The 7675-nt window shown below is 37.7% G+C and overlaps 1 long non-coding RNA gene across 2 annotated transcripts; it reads right to left on the bottom strand.

The window, feature by feature from the left end:
• Nucleotides 1–2107: 2107 nt before the first annotated feature.
• Nucleotides 2108–6534, bottom strand: LOC125280619. Of its 2 annotated transcripts, XR_007187668.1 has the most exons (5): nt 6243–6534; nt 5812–6166; nt 2801–2943; nt 2624–2729; nt 2108–2315 (listed from the first exon to the last, which is right to left on the bottom strand). It is a non-coding gene; the product is annotated as an uncharacterized LOC125280619 (long non-coding RNA). The 2 variants fall into 2 exon arrangements; XR_007187667.1 differs by having other exon boundaries at nt 2111–2315; nt 5812–6524.
• Between the last annotated feature and the right edge of the window lie 1141 nt (nt 6535–7675).

Here is a 7675-nt window from a genome sequence, read left to right on the forward strand (position 1 = left end):
TTGAGAGAGTGCGATTATGGTTGCACTTATTGTAAAGTGTTACCATAAAAATGAATAACAGTTTTTCTCTTATTATTATTTACTAGTACAAACAATAAGGTTTCATTTGTTAACATTAGTTAATGCACTGTGAACTATCATGAACTAACAATGAATGACTATTTTTATCAACTAACAAAGATTAATAAATACTGTAGCAAATATATTGCTTGTTGTTAGTTGATGTTGGTTAATACATTAATGTTAATAAATGAGACCTTATTGTAAAGTGGTACCATTTTTATTTATACTGTTTTTATTTCTATGATCAGTTTGTGGAAAGGAGTTCAGTTAGGAGGTCAAAAGCTGTAGAAGCTCATAATTCATGTACAGTGAGGTCTGAAGAGACTGAAATCATACAGGAGGGAAGTCAGTCAGTTGAGTTAGTGGCAAAACCTTTTACATTACTTGAGTATTGTTGTCTTTTACTGCATATGATAATTCAGTCTCAGAAAGTAGAACTGAAATGACATTCATTACAAAATGATTAGTTAAAACATTTCAAATACACCTGCAGAATATTTTTTCTAGTCATGTATTTCGCCATCTTGTCTCGTCTCATGAACTCAATCTCGAGTCTCGTCTCGTGAGATACTGGTCTCGTCACACCCCTAATATATATATATATTTATTAGGGGTGTTATATATATATATATATATATATATATATATAAGGGCTGTAACGATATGCGATATGAAACCGAAATCGCGATACGCAGGTCCACGAACCTGTATCGCGATGTGAGAAGGCAGAATCGCGACACACCCCTTCCAACTCCCAGAGTTATCCTTCCTGTCCAGATCCAATGCTACCACATTTTTAAATTACTATAAGTATTAGGGGTGTAACGATTTATCGTAGATGGTGTGTCTCAATCAGCTCTCTAGTTCAGTAAGTGTTTCGGGCACACACTGAATCTTGCAAGCAGGTTTAAACGTTTCTCATGTCAGTCTCTTGCATGGTCGCGTGAGAAAAGTCGTGGCTTTCTTTCACCGCAGTGCACAGCAACAGCTGTGCTCACAGAAAAGCAAAAGACGCTTGCGATGCTTTGCTTTAAGAAGTTCTGTGGGGCCGTTCACATAATGCGTCTTTTCCGCGTGCAAGTCAGTTATTATTTTCAAATGTAGCCGGGCGGCAGGCGCGCTCATAATGGGATCAACGCGGTCGCGACGCGCATGCAATTCTCAACTTCTCAGAATGCCGCAAGCGCACCGCAGGTCGTGTGACAAGAATCAACCGATCAGCTATGGCCTTTCCGTAACAAAACATCAAAAGCTCAGCCGAACAGCTGATCATAGCTGTACATGGTGGTTTTTATATCTTATCTCCATCAATATATCTCGTAGTAAAACTAATGCAAGGGCTAGAAATCATTTATCCTTTGCAGAAACATCCTGATCCTCTTGGAGAGCTCAGTTCATGGTTGCATAGCAACGACCGACGCCACGGGAGCGCAAGCGCTTTGGAAAGAAGAAGCGGTGCGGCCGCGCCTTCCACGCGTTTTTAGACGCGATATGTGAACGGCCCCTATTCATAATTCTAAGTTCATGTTAAATTTAACATTTTTTTTCAGTGACAGACAGCCCTATTCTGTTCATTTGAATACAGAAGGTTTTTATTAAAATTTTATATTTATTTATTTTATTGAAATGTGATCTTGTATGTACAACAAGGAAAATTATTGAAATTTGTTCATGTTTTTTTAATAAATCTTATTTGAATTTCAGTTTCATTTTGTTCAAAATATCGTGATACGTATCGTATCGTGAACTCCGTATCGAGATACGTACCGTATGACCTGAGCGTATCGTTACACCCCTAATATATATATATATATATATATGAGCAATATCACACTCGTAGCCGTGCAATATGGCTGTATATCAGCACAGATGCGATTCATCCGTAGGCACGAGGCCGCAGGTAATCACAGAGTGCTGATATACAGCCATATCGCACGGCTACGAGTGTGATATTGCGTTTATACAACAGTTCGACGGCACGAGTGTGTAAATAAATAAGAAATAACAACGGAGCGTATTTAAAACCCTCTTTTGTGCAGCACTACTTCCTTCCTGCCACGAATTCAAATCTCAAGCTGACAGTTGGACCAAGCCTCCGTTACTAATTGTAAAACGTCACTTCAGAACTAGTAACGAAGGAACGTAGAGTCGCTTCATTGAGAGAGAGAGAGAGAGAGAGATCGTCTGAGAGAGCAGGCTATTACCCGTCTGATATATTCAGTTTCTTACCTGATCACTACTGTTAGACCTACCTGAAAAAAAGAAAGCAGTCTATTTAATTTCTATCTTTATTCTATTGTATTTATTTGTGCTGTTAGTCATTTGTTCATTTTTTTCTTGTTTTATTACTGTTAACTTTTTTTTAATTCAATTTACCATTTGAAATCAAGCAGACCAAGTAAAAAATTATTATTGCTTCAAACAACGGAATGAAGCTATTGAAAACATCATTCAATGTAAATTGTGATAATCGTAATTAATAATCGCAATTACAATTTCAAGGGAATAATTGACAATTATGATTTTTGTCATAATCGTGCAGCCCTAACTAGTACACTACCTGTTCTGTTGGAAGGGCTCTGTAATTACTCTGTGGCATGTGACTGATGCTGACGAACACTGAGACTTCAGGGCCATCTTCACTTCATTTATCAGATTTGGTAGCTCTAGCGACAAAAATATAGCAAAATAAAATATGATAAAACACTCTCTTACACCTGTTTACCAACTTTCTTACTTTTTTGTCATCATTTCTCAATTTTTCGTTCTCCTCCATTTTTTCCAGCCTCTTCTGAGTCTCTGTCAAGGTTGTGTCTTGATACTCCTCAACAGTCATTCATTTCTCTGTGGTTTGGGAATCACTGTCCTTTTTCTTTGGGTCTGTCAAGGAACAAGAATCAAGAGATGGAAAGATACGCATTCATTTTCTTAGATATCTGTCTTCTTATCTCAATAAATGTAAACAGATGAACATAAATGTACCTTTTAAGGGGAGAGAGGCAGATCTCAAATGAGATGTGTTAATACATTATTTTAAGGGTCCACAATTATGCATGTTATGCACACACACACTAGTAATTAATGATTAACTTAAAGTGCATATTGCAGGTTAAACATTTTTTTCGAGATGAATATATAACCTTGTACAAAAATACCATATAAGAAGATACTGCAGGGTTTAAAAATGTTTTGCAGGACATAAGGGCACGAATTTAGTAGATAAAGTGACGGTCTCTGTAAAAACCGCTTTTTTTTTTTTTCAGCGTCGTGTCATTTTACGTCACTCAAGGGAGTCGATCGCCGAGCTCTGTGTTGACTCAGTGCAGAGTAGGCTGGTATTCAGTGACAGCGGTCGTGAATCAGTGTGTTTTCTGTAGTTTCTGTATTCTATTTATCATCATCATGGTAAATTATTGTGTTTGTGGAGGTTGCACAAACTCCAGCCTGTCAGGACATCGAGTCCAGAGGTTTAATAACAAGAAAAAGGACGCTGCTGTCTTCCGTGCCGGGGTGTGTTTTGTGCAGGTGAAGAGACGGGACTTCACTTCTGCATCTGCTTCGATAAACGCATTCATTATAGACCGGAGGATTATCATCCTGGCAATATGATGGAGTTCAACGTTGTAATACTACTGTAAATAATGATATTAAATGAATAAACTTACACACGCGATGCTTCTTCACCGTTTTTACTTGAATCAATTTCAACACTGATGAATACAAATGATGTACACATGCATACAGTCTCACACTCACACAAAACAGTTTTGAATTATGTGCTGGTAATGTAAATACTCCAATTTCATTCATGCCATGTATGTAAACTTGACTGTAAACTTATATAGCCTTTACATGTCATATGCATCCCCACACAGTGATCGGCCCGGAATAAACTCATAACACATAATGAATGAATAAAGGAAACATTACAAGAAACACATAGGCTACACTACTTATGTTCGTCCGCCGGCGGGAGACGTGATCACGGGTCCGTCAGAGAGATGAAACGTGAACGGTGCACTGTAAGTCTTGTGTTTTTTTGTTTTTTTACATTTGCTAACTAACGTTACCAAATCAGTCGTGATAAGAAACCGCTATATCGCGTAACGTTAGTGTGTGGACGGATATTGACGAAGTTTATTAGTTTCGGTTATTAGTAATCAATAACGTTACTCCAAGATGACCAATACTAGCTTTGCTGTTGCCTGATTCATGATAATAATCTGTACAATATTGTGATCTGAGAACAGTGTCGCATATCGTTAGCTAACGTGTATATCTCATAGGTGTGATTGGCAAAGGACAAAAAAGCAGGAAACTATACGGTGCACTTACCATGGGGGCGGGGCTTTGTTATGGGGAGGGGCTTATGGAGGGGCGTGGCTTGCTTTTGTACTTTTTTTATGATAAAGTTATGTAAAATAACTGCTCAGTGCTGCAAAACAGACAACTCTGCTAATGCTAACTTAATTCTATATAAACTATTAGGGGTGTGACGAGACAAGATGGTGAAATACACGACTAGAAAAAATAGTCTGCAGGTGTATTTGAAATGTTTTAACTAATCATCTTGTAATGAATGTCATTTCAGTTCTACTTTCTGAGACTGAATTATCATATGCAGTAAAAGACAACAATACTCAAGCACTGTAAAAGGTTTTCTTTTCTTCTGTATGATTTCAGTCTCTTCAGATCTTACTGTACATGATTTATGAGCTTCTACAACTTTTGACCTCCTAACTGAACTCCTTTCCACAAACTGATCATATAATAATTTGTCTCGTTTGACCGTTATTCGGTCTAATCCTGGCCTGTCGCTGCTCTCTTGGCCACATAGCAGGCTAATTGTATGGCTGTGGTTTGTTATACAAGTGTGAATAAACATTTACAATTTCCTCAGCGTCCGAACTGTCATTGCGATCCATTGTTTTCCTATTGTTTATATTGATCTCGCTCCCTTCAGTTACGTCACTTCCGATTTGGCATTTTTCAGATGCGGAAGTAAAATTCTCTCACAAAAAACGACTCCAGAAGCCTAATTAGCGTATTTATACGTGTTTTTTCAAGAAAATCTATTTCATACATTATTTTTCTATACATTGAATCACTGAAGCTCTAACCTGCAACATGCCCTTTAACATATAGGCTAGTAAGGGCATATTAACCATTATTTTGCAAACCATATTATTTTTGAGCAGTAAGGTACTTCACCAATTAAATAAACTGAACAATAAAAAGCTAGTAACGACGTTTAATTAGTGCTGGTTTTATTTATAAATTGCTAAAAGTGTGTAACAATATTTGACCCCCTGTTGTAAAGTGAAAGATATATTTAGGTTTATTGACCAGAATAAACTATAATTATCACGTTCACACATAGAAAGATAGGCCTTGCAAAACACGACAATTAACTTTTGATTCAGACATTTCCATAAATCATATGAATATCTCAAATTGACACAATCAAATTAAACATTAACAGGCAGTTATTAAACACACTGACACTCATATATCACTCTTTACCTCATTTCATGCCACAATTATCATGTTTACGCGTGTTAGCTTTAGCCCATGTGCTAATCAGTTCAGCTCGCGCTGTGCGCACGCGGCCTACTCAAAACGGCTCAGAATCAATCACTGTAGAAACTTCGACATGTTATTTAGATTATATTCGGATTAATATCTGGAATTTCACTCACTAAAGCAAAGTAGAATCATATCTTTATTCACACAAGGAAGATTACTCACAGCGCTGATGCACTCTGGGATCCGCTCCGTCTCTCTCTTCAGGCTGACGCATCGACTTCAAAAGCTCCGCTTTCAGTGCACTCAATCACATCTCCAGTTAGATGAGTGGATTTTCTGGAGAAACTGTCTGCTCTGTGCTGATCTGCTCTGACTCTCTCTCTCTCTCTCTCTCTCTCTCTCTCTCTCTCTCTCTCATCTGCTCACGCTGAAAGCAGCGCCGGCGCGACCAGTGGGCGGGACTTATGAATGCGCCGCTACTATTGGCTCTTAGGGGTGTCTCTCACTGCAGCTCGATCAGTGATTGGATGAATCTCTTTTCCTTCTATAATTTTCTTTCTTTTTCTTAACTTTTTTTCTCTTTACTGGTAGCATGGGTTAACCCGGTTTACATCAATCAATCTGGGCCAGGCAGAAGCAGATCTGATTTCAACCTCTTTTTTGAGTCTTTTGGCTCAGTGTTACCATAATTGTTACAGCCACACCAGTTCATTTGTGTGCGTGTTTAAACTTGATCAACAGAAAAACATCAGGCTTGAAAGATTTCTTATCCTGTGGCTCCCTCTAGTGGGCACAGCTTTTATCTCTTATTTGCAATGCCTAACAGGTTAGAATTTGCAGTTAGCATCATAAATTCATTCGAGATCCAATCCAAGACACTGTCGACACTGGGGAGAATTTTTTTTTTTTTTCTATTTTTGTTTTGTTTCCAGTCCAAATATCTATAAATATCTATAAATTCTTAAATCAAGATGCATTTACTAGATAAGTAAAATGGCATAAGATATTACTTGTTTTCTGTGATGGGAAAAACAAAATTAAGTGAGTTTTTGCTTGAAACAAGTAAAATGATCTGCCACTTGGAGTAAGAAAAATAATCTTAATTCAAACAGAAACAAGATTTTTTTTCTTTTCTTCTTTTTTTTTTACCCCATTGGCACACAATTCTGCTTTAAGAAAAAACTCACTTAATTTTGATGATTTTCTAGTCAATGCATCTAGCGCCTAGGTGGCCGTTTAAAGCTTGGGCATCGCTCTGACACGAAAATTTGACAAAGTCCAAGATGGAATCAAACTTCCACCCCCTCCGAGGCTCTGGGGCAAGCCGGGGAAGGCTCACCATCCCGGGCCACGGTCAGATTCGTCCGCGATCTGGTGGTTTGTCGGTAGCACAGAATCATATAGGAAATTTTATTTTATTTATTTATTTATTTAACAGGGACATTGCACAATACATATATTGTACAGACCAGAGATAGCTACAAGCTAATTTTCATCTGTGGTCCCTGGGCAGAAGCAAAGTAACAGCAGGTTCACAGTGCATTTAAATCACATAATCACCTATATACAAAATTTAAAAATCAGACAAACAACACATCCAACATTAACAAAGCCCCATCCCCAAATCAAATCCACACAGTCCAAATACATTACATTTGATACATTAGAGATTCTTCAACAAGTCTGCGCTAATGACAACACACCTGATTATCCTTCAACCATTTCTTTACATTAAATTTGAAATTATTCAAAGTATTGCACTCTCTGACAGTTAAAGGTAAAGAGTTCCACATTCCTGCAGCTTTGACCGAGAAGCAGCTCTGTCCAAATTTGGTTGATCTAAAATTGACATAACAGTCTCCTCTGGTGGACCGAAAGCCCTCATCACATGATTTCACAAACACTTTAAGAGGTGGTGGTGCCAGGTCATGTCGAATCTTATACACTAAACTGACATTAGCCAGGAGAATAAAATGATCAAGTGTTAACAATTTATATTTCTTAACAATGTTACAATAATGATAGGATACCGGTTTCTGATCTAATATTTTGAGTGCCTGCTTGTACAAACTTTGAAGTGGTTGTA

This window comes from Megalobrama amblycephala, linkage group LG12 (assembly GCF_018812025.1).
Source record: "Megalobrama amblycephala isolate DHTTF-2021 linkage group LG12, ASM1881202v1, whole genome shotgun sequence".
Classification (NCBI taxonomy): Eukaryota; Metazoa; Chordata; class Actinopteri; order Cypriniformes; family Xenocyprididae; genus Megalobrama; species Megalobrama amblycephala.